At 28.5% G+C, this 9,798-nt stretch overlaps 1 protein-coding gene across 1 annotated transcript in view; it reads right to left on the bottom strand.

Annotated features, from left to right (window-relative positions):
- Positions 1-7,574, bottom strand: part of LOC111681408 (cyclic nucleotide-gated cation channel alpha-3) — a 214,725-nt gene extending 207,151 nt beyond the window's left edge. The window contains exon 1 of the mRNA XM_046954158.1: positions 6,769-7,574. The gene's annotated coding sequence lies outside the window, so the exon portion shown is untranslated. The remainder of the gene's footprint in view (positions 1-6,768) is intronic.
- Between the last annotated feature and the right edge of the window lie 2,224 nt (positions 7,575-9,798).

Genomic DNA, 9,798 nt, shown 5'->3' with positions numbered 1-9,798 from the left:
CTAGTCTATAGTCTAGTCTATAGTCTAGTCTATAGTCTAGTCTATAGTCTAGTCTATAGTCTAGTCTATAGTCTAGTCTATAGTATAGTCTATAGTCTAGTATATAGTTTGGTCTATAGTCTAGTCTATAGTCTAGTCTATAGTCTAGTCTATAGTCTAGTCTATAGTCGAGGCTATAATTAAGTCTACAATCTTGTCTATAGTCTAGTATCCATACCGAAGACATGTTTGTAAGCTGTAGTCTAGCCTTGTGCATAATCTATAGTCAATTCTTTTCTGTAGTCTGGATTACATTCAAAACTATATCCTATACTAGATTTGTAATCAAAGTTGTTCAGTCTTAATTGACTTAATAAAGATTTAAGTATTTTAAACATAAATTCAGGACAATTCCTATATCAATTTGTTTGTATAGATTTATTTCCCTTAATTTCTCACTGTCGGCATGTGATGGGAAAAGTTCAGTATTTTTTTATTTTAATCTAGAGAATAAACTCTTTTTAATAAATTCAAATGTAAATTAATAATTTGCAATAACTTTGTTTTTCAACTTGCTACTTGCTGTTTGTTTCGTATTTATTCTGTTGTTTGTTTTTTTATTACTGTCTGGTAACCACAATTTGTTATTTTTGAAAAACATTTTTCAAAAAGTTATGTTGTTGGTGGATGTGATGTTGGTGGTGGTTTAATTATTAAATCAAGAAACTTATTTGATTTTATTCCTTTAGTCATAATAAATATTTTAACCACTTTCTCTGGTGTGCTATAAACTTTTGCTTTATGTTGTATACCCTACACCAATAAATATACGAGGAACAATATACTCATTTTACAAATTGACTACAAATTAATACAATTATGAATCAAATTTAGATTTAAATATAATTATATATATTGCTTAATTGAAAAGCAATCGTACAAAAATCTATTGTCAAGATTAGTAAGGTATCATAAGGCCGGGTATGTTTCTACTTGTTTTTTTATGTACAAGTGGGTGTGAGTATTGATGCGATTACACAGGTAAAAAAGTCAACCAACTAATTGAAAGCATATCAGCAAACAAATAAAAATGAAAAAAAAATAACAAAACAGCTACAGAATATTAAAAACAAAGTTTTTTAAACAAAATTTTGCGTTATGTTTTTTTGTTGTTAAATAATTAAATAGAGATAACAAAGACATAATAAAAAAGTTGTGATTTTTATGGGTGGGCTTTGTAATTGTCAATACAATTATATTCTGAAAAGGAGGGCAGACTAAAAGTTCATTGTGAGAATTAATCAAAAAGAGTTTAATGAACAGTTTAATATTTCAAAAAAGAAAGAAATTATAATTCAAATATTAAAAGAAATATCATTATTAGAAAGCTAATTTTTTTATTGGATTAATGGTTATTATTCAGTTTTTTAAAATAATTTTCAATTGACCTTTTTGCATTTATATTAGCCGACTTTTAAATTCTTCTGTATATTTATTTTTACATAAAAAATTGCATTGAACGTAATATAATTGAAGTTAATTTTGTATGTCGTAACAAAATGTTATCACAATACAACAGTTTGTTATACAATTTTATAGTTTTAACAAAAAGAATTTTAATAATAAACTACGTTTTTAAAACAATCTTATAAACATTTTTTTTAAATAAAGTTGATTTAATAATTGTTTCTATATGTGTTTATATTCGTTATAAATACTTGTCCAATTCACAATCGGTGTTGTATGATTGTATCGTAGTATGTCGTAATTTTTTTTATTCTAGATTTGTTTGTTGTTTCAAGAAATTTTATTTGAAACGTTTTTATGACATACAAACTACAACGATACGACATGGAGTGTGAATTGGACAAATATATCATAAATATTTATATCTTTCACACAAATATATTCAACATCATAAAAAAGAATAAGATTAAACAACAGATTAGACAACCGACTAAAGTATAGTCAAGTCTATGCTGTGGTCACCACTATTATACTACACTACAGTCAGGCTTATTTTCTATACAAAACCCAAGACTATAGATTAGATTATAGTCAAATTAATAGAAACAATGTTATACTAAACTATGATCTAAACTATAGTCGAAGCACTAAACTAAGCTGCAATCAAGTTTATTGACTAGACTATAGTCAAGATTATATTCTATGCCACAGCCAAGATAATTTACTAGACTATAGGCAAGATTATTGACTAAACTATAAACCGAACTATGAATGAAACTGTAGAGTTTACAACAGTCAAAATTGTATTGTTGTCTGTAGCCAAGATTATAGACTAGACTATAGGAAAGACTATAAACTAAGTGCACTATAGACAAGACTATGGCCTAAAGCATACTCAAGATAATAAACGAAACTATAGTCGTAATTACACTATAAACTAAACAGCAGTTAAGATTATTTACAAAACTGCAGTTAAGACTATAGTCAAGGCTGCATTCTAGACTATAGCCAGCACTATATACTTGAGTATAGACAAGACAAGACTATGAACTTTACTACAGGTATAACTATAGTCAAGACTAAAGATCAAACTATAGTCAAAACTATAAACTTGACTGTAGTCAAGGCTCTAGGCTGGACTTAAGGAAAGACCATTAATGGGAGTCTATAGACTAAGCTGTAGTTGAAACTTTAAACTAAACTGTAGTCAAGATTATTGACTAGACTATATAGTTTAAATGTAATACTCCAGACTATTTATTAGACTATAGTCATAGTTATTTTTATCAATAGACTAAACTATAGTCAAGACTAAAGACCAACCTATAGTCAAAACTATAGAATATACATTAAATTTTTGTTTGGTATATAGGCCAGACTATATTCATTACTATAGGCTAGACTATAATGAATATTATAGACTACTCTACTCTAGCTTGGACTCTAGTTAAACAGTGTAATATATATTAAGAACAGACTAGACTATAATCAAGACTATTGACCAGACTAAAGTGGAGACTATATTATCTTACATTAGTCCATAGAACTTTTACATCATTCACATGAACAGACATACGTAACGTAGTACTTCATTAAAAAGTCTTACAAAGTAATGATAGGACCATACTTTTAGATATAACTAAGCTCATCACAAACGTGCTGTAGACAAAAAAAAAGGATAGTACAATATAATGCGTAATATTTCTATTTCTCCATTTCCCCGAAGAATTTCATTTGTCAATTTGAAAAATAAAGACCCACTAAAACACAAGTTCATGTCATCGTGATAAATACAACTAAGTAGAGCTGTCAAAAACTCAAATACTCATACACTTTTTTCCATTTCTCCTAGAATCTTTTATAAATTATTTTATTTACGAAAAATTCTCACAACAACAAACTCCCCAGAAATAGAAAAATAATATTTTAAAATTCTTCGAATACAACACGATATTAAAATATATGTATATGTATAATATATACCGAGAATATGTGCTATGTAGTATTTGGTATTTATAACCCAACTAACAATAACAACAAATTAGTTTGTATATGTGTTTGTGGCAGAAAAAAAATAAAATATCTTATTTTCTAATGCCATAATATATATTAATTTGTTTTTGTTTTTCTTCCCATGATTGTTCCTATATTCATCTCAATTTTGTGTCGATTCATGGATATTTGTTTTTCAGTTTTTTTTTTTTTTGTTTTTTGTTTTTGGCTTTTCTCGAAGGATAAAAACGACACGACACACTCATACACAAAAATTTGTTGCGGTATAAACGTGACTAAAATTTCAAAAATATAAATTACGTTAAATTAAGGTTTTCAAAATAACACAAATATTTTATGATTTTCAAACAACATGAAATTCAACTTGAATGCTTGCTCACCCCCTCCAATACGACTTATTTTTTCAGGCTGATGCTATATGGAATAAAGTAGAAATGGTTCCTCTCGGAAAATGAAACGTCTGTTAGGGAATATTTAAAACAAATAACATTTTCTCTTTATTTTTCATTCATTTTAGCCTGGTCACGGCTTATGTAATTCAACTGCTATTGTATATTAACTGGGAAAGGAATTATTCAATAGGGAGCCATCGCGCACCGTAAACAAAGTAATATAATTTTATAATTTAACAGAAATACCAAAAAAAAAAAAATAAATAAATAAAACGAAATGAAAAAATCTCATTTTAAATTGAATAAATTTTTATATGGGCACATTTTATTGGTTAAAATGAAGTAAAAAAAATAAAACCTCTTTAGTAAAAGAATTTACAATGTGTGAAATTTGGGTAAAAAATTAAAAATATTCAATAACTATATTGTTTTTCTTAAGAAAATACATATTTATTAACGGGCTATAATATATAGTCTATAGTCTAGTCTATAGTCTAGTCTATAGTCTAGTCTATAGTCTAGTCTATAGTCTAGTCTATAGTCTTGTCTATAGTCTAGTCTATATTCTAGTCTATAGTCTATAGTCTAGTCTATAGTCTAGTCTATAGTCTAGTCTATAGTCTAGTCTATAGTCTAGTCTATAGTCTAGTCTATAGTCTAGTCTATAGTCTAGTCTATAGTCTAGTCTATAGTCTAGTCTATAGTCTAGTCTATAGTCTAGTCTATAGTCTAGTCTATAGTCTAGTCTATAGTCTAGTCTATAGTCTAGTCTATAGTCTAGTCTATAGTCTAGTCTATAGTCTAGTCTATAGTCTAGTCTATAGTCTAGTCTATAGTCTAGTCTATAGTCTAGTCTATAGTCTAGTCTATAGTCTAGTCTATAGTCTAGTCTATAGTCTAGTCTATAGTCTAGTCTATAGTCTAGTCTATAGTCTAGTCTATAGTCTAGTCTATAGTCTAGTCTATAGTCTAGTCTATAGTCTAGTCTATAGTCTAGTCTATAGTCTAGTCTATAGTCTAGTCTATAGTCTAGTCTATAGTCTAGTCTATAGTCTAGTCTATAGTCTAGTCTATAGTCTAGTCTATAGTCTAGTCTATAGTCTAGTCTATAGTCTAGTCTATAGTCTAGTCTATAGTCTAGTCTATAGTCTAGTCTATAGTCTAGTCTATAGTCTAGTCTATAGTCTAGTCTATAGTCTAGTCTATAGTCTAGTCTATAGTCTAGTCTATAGTCTAGTCTATAGTCTAGTCTATAGTCTAGTCTATAGTCTAGTCTATAGTCTAGTCTATAGTCTAGTCTATAGTCTAGTCTATAGTCTAGTCTATAGTCTAGTCTATAGTCTAGTCTATAGTCTAGTCTATAGTCTAGTCTATAGTCTAGTCTATAGTCTAGTCTATAGTCTAGTCTATAGTCTAGTCTATAGTCTAGTCTATAGTCTAGTCTATAGTCTAGTCTATAGTCTAGTCTATAGTCTAGTCTATAGTCTAGTCTATAGTCTAGTCTATAGTCTAGTCTATAGTCTAGTCTATAGTCTAGTCTATAGTCTAGTCTATAGTCTAGTCTATAGTCTAGTCTATAGTCTAGTCTATAGTCTAGTCTATAGTCTAGTCTATAGTCTAGTCTATAGTCTAGTCTATAGTCTAGTCTATAGTCTAGTCTATAGTCTAGTCTATAGTCTAGTCTATAGTCTAGTCTATAGTCTAGTCTATAGTCTAGTCTATAGTCTAGTCTATAGTCTAGTCTATAGTCTAGTCTATAGTCTAGTCTATAGTCTAGTCTATAGTCTAGTCTATAGTCTAGTCTATAGTCTAGTCTATAGTCTAGTCTATAGTCTAGTCTATAGTCTAGTCTATAGTCTAGTCTATAGTCTAGTCTATAGTCTAGTCTATAGTCTAGTCTATAGTCTAGTCTATAGTCTAGTCTATAGTCTAGTCTATAGTCTAGTCTATAGTCTAGTCTATAGTCTAGTCTATAGTCTAGTCTATAGTCTAGTCTATAGTCTAGTCTATAGTCTAGTCTATAGTCTAGTCTATAGTCTAGTCTATAGTCTAGTCTATAGTCTAGTCTATAGTCTAGTCTATAGTCTAGTCTATAGTCTAGTCTATAGTCTAGTCTATAGTCTAGTCTATAGTCTAGTCTATAGTCTAGTCTATAGTCTAGTCTATAGTCTAGTCTATAGTCTAGTCTATAGTCTAGTCTATAGTCTAGTCTATAGTCTAGTCTATAGTCTAGTCTATAGTCTAGTCTATAGTCTAGTCTATAGTCTAGTCTATAGTCTAGTCTATAGTCTAGTCTATAGTCAGTCTAGTCTATAGTCTAGTCTATAGTCCAGTCTATAGTCTAGTCTATAGTCTAGTCTATAGTCTAGTCTATAGTCTAGTCTATAGTCTAGTCTAGTCTATAGTCTAGACTATATAGTTTTGTACAGAGTTTTGATGAGTGCCTTGTGGTCTTTGCTGCAGTCTAATCTGTGATATTGCCTATAATTTAGATCATATTTTGGGCTAGTGTCTATTCTACAGTGTATTCTGTTTTCTTGGAGACTGTGTAGTCTAATTGTATTTTATTCGATTGTCTTGTATATACTTTGATCCATAGAGTTTGTATTATCATAGTATATATAGTTATAACTAATGCCTAAACTGTTTCGTAAAAATGCTTTAAAAGCATACCATAATAATTTTCGCCCCTAAAATAATCCATTTTATTATTTATACATATTATTTAATGAAATTTTCTCAAATTTAGTTACATTTATGCAAATATAACCATTATGTTTTATTTGAGAATCTTAAGAAGACATTTAGTTATTAAAACTTAAATTAAAATATTTAATTTAATAAAAAGGTAAAATGTGATTAAGAGAATAAAATGAATTGAGTTGAAGTACAAATACAAAAAGATAAACTTACTTACCTTTTTATCTATGTTTTTTTTGAAGTAAAATCGTACGAGTATGAAAAATTAACTAAATTTTCAAAATTGTATATAATTAAATATACAAAACTCGAATAGACGACAAACAGTTGTTGCAAAATAATGATGATGACGATGATAATAATGATGATGATGGTAATATTGTTGAAACTGGATACACATATGATAGGATGTTTACTAATACATGTAGGTAATACGTATGTAATTTTTAACGTAGTTTTCTTGTTTTTCTTGTTGTTGTTGTTGTTGTTTTAGTTTTTGAATTATAAATACTTAAATTGGTTGAATATAAACACAAGCAGTAGAAAATAGATAGAGTTACTGTTTACTCAAACACGTATGTATTACATATGTATTTGTGTTTTTAGCTGTTTGTGTATGTATATATTTGTATAAAACTGTTCAGCACTTGTTGCTGCTATATTGTATATTGATGACAAGGTTTTTTCTGTTGTTGTTGTTGTACATAGTTGTAACAGTTGTTATAGTTGCTGTCGTAAAAGTAGCTTTAGCTTTAGTAGACAGTACGTATTTGCCACTATATGGGTTAAGAACAAAAATTTTTAAGTTTTTTTTTTTTTTTTTGCTGGCAATAGTTGTTGTTGCTTTAGTAGCAATTTTTAATTAAATTTAATTATAGGCTTATTGTCACAAGTTTTAGTGTAGTTTTATTAATTTTGCCAAAGACAAAAACAACAAAATATTTATTGAAAATTAATTAACATGGAATTTTTTGCTAATTTCTTTTTTTATATATTTTACATACCAAAACACTAATTTATTTAGTTTTATATTAAAACAACACTTTTTTTATAATTATAGATAACACTCGTTTTTGTTTTTTTATATTTTATATAAACTTTTAACTTTTATTTAGTAGTTTTAATAATTTTTAATCGTCTATTAATCTAATAATATCCATACATTTTATATGCTTTTTATTGTTTTTTTTTTTTTAATTTTTTCTTCTATTATTAAATTGTATTATTTTAATAAAATTTTTTAGGTTTTACATTTGTTTTAGTCATTTGAACGCCTGTAAGTATGCATTTCAATTAGCTCTCAGTATTTAAAAGGAATTTTTTGTAACACTTTTTAAGCCGTAATTTTTTAAGGATTTAAATTTTTTACATTAAGGGTAAAAAAGCAATAAAAAAAATAATATTTGTTTAATTTAAAATACATTTAGCATTTGTGCAATTTAAATTAATTTAAAATATTAATCATTGTTTGTAATGAATTCTACGCCTCTTTCTGACATTATCTATTGAGGCTAAGAAATAATCAAGCCGCCATCATGGAGGGCATTCGATTAAACAGAGAATAGTAAGGACTAAAAAGCTGGTGAGAAAAGAAACGTCTTGCTAAATAGTTTTAACCACACAAAAGGTATTACACAGCACAGTGGGCAATTTTTTTTTTTTTTTTTTTTTTTTTTGTCGAAACGTTCTCATCTAGAATTATACCAAAAACAATGTTTAACCTACTTATATATTTTGCGTTTGTGCTGATGTTTGTAACACCTAAATATATTGGTTCTACACCAACCTTAAAGTATACCAATCGGCGAAGAATCACTTCGACTTAGTTGATTTAGATATGTCCGTCTGTATGTCCGACCATCCTCTACTCTGTTTGTCCATGTAAAGCTTGTGCTTACATTACTGATGGCAATTTTCAAAATAATTTGATGACTTAATGCTCTTCATGTTCAAGGACGAACGCTATTGAAAATGGTTAAATCGGTCCATTACTTGGTCTAGCCCCCACATAACCGATGACTTACTGTACTTCTTGCTCAAGGACGAACGCTATTGAAAATGATTGAAATCAGTTTATTACTTCGTCTAGCCTCCATATAACCGTACTCCTCGAATAGGGTTCATAATGTTAAATGTACTATTATGTCAACAAAAATCAGCAAAACTTTGTTTTAAAGAAGTCTAATCGATACTGCTGATGAACGGGCCCTGTTTACCCTAGCACCCAACTTCCCTTCAGAAAATGATTTAAAAGTCAAAAGAATAGGTCCGTATTTATTCATACCCTCAAATAAGTCCTCTCTGTTTTTGTCAACATAAAGTAAAAATATTCCGGAATAAAAGGTGAAAATCTATTTTTTTTAATAATCCACAATTTTAACATACTGACTGGTGTAGCGTATCATATGGTCGGCTATGACCGACTATACTTCTTTGTTTATTTATAAATACTTTAATTTTAAGATTTGATAATTTGCAAAACAGTCTAAGTTTATATTTTAAACTAACCACGTTGTATACGTAATAAATAATTTTTTAACAAATATTAATCATTCGCCTTGGTATTTTGTTGAAAACTATTTTAAGCTTTTTTGTTACTGCAAAGCAATATAGGTTATACATGTCGTATAACAGATATATTAATTACTGCTCAGTGTACTCGCTACCCTTGAAATAATATATCGGCAAACGGTGAAACGGTAATTAATTTCATTTTACCAATGATATCTATAATTTTAATGTCATAGTTAACACATTAAAACTAGGGTATTTAAAGATCTAGTGGAACCGGAATTATCCCTAAAAAAGTTACTGGATTACATGATCCATTTAAGTAAACCAAAAACTAGTCCTCTGTTAACATTGTCTGAGTACATGATCCGTTCAGAAGTCCTCTGTAATCTAGACAGGGATCACGCTTATTTTTTGAAAACAACATAATCCATAGCCTGCATTACATGGGACCTTGTTGTGCATCAAGTAATCCCATCATTTAAACAAGGCAGCAGTTTTTGGATTACTCTGATATAGGTAGATGCACTACGTGGACAACTCAGTTAGGATGTTTTTTTTTCATATATTTGGATTAATTTTGAACCAGTTCTAGTCCTTTAAGAAGTACTCTTTACATCTTTGTACGTAGTAAGGAGTGAGATCGAAAAATTCTTAACACACGTTTTTCATTACATTTTTCAACCAAAGTATTATTTGATTTTTTTTTTTGATCAAGTTACCTTTGAAAAACATG

This window comes from Lucilia cuprina, chromosome 6 (genome assembly GCF_022045245.1).
Source record: "Lucilia cuprina isolate Lc7/37 chromosome 6, ASM2204524v1, whole genome shotgun sequence".
Classification (NCBI taxonomy): domain Eukaryota; kingdom Metazoa; phylum Arthropoda; class Insecta; order Diptera; family Calliphoridae; genus Lucilia; species Lucilia cuprina.
This window is presented reverse-complemented; position numbering and strand designations above follow the sequence as displayed.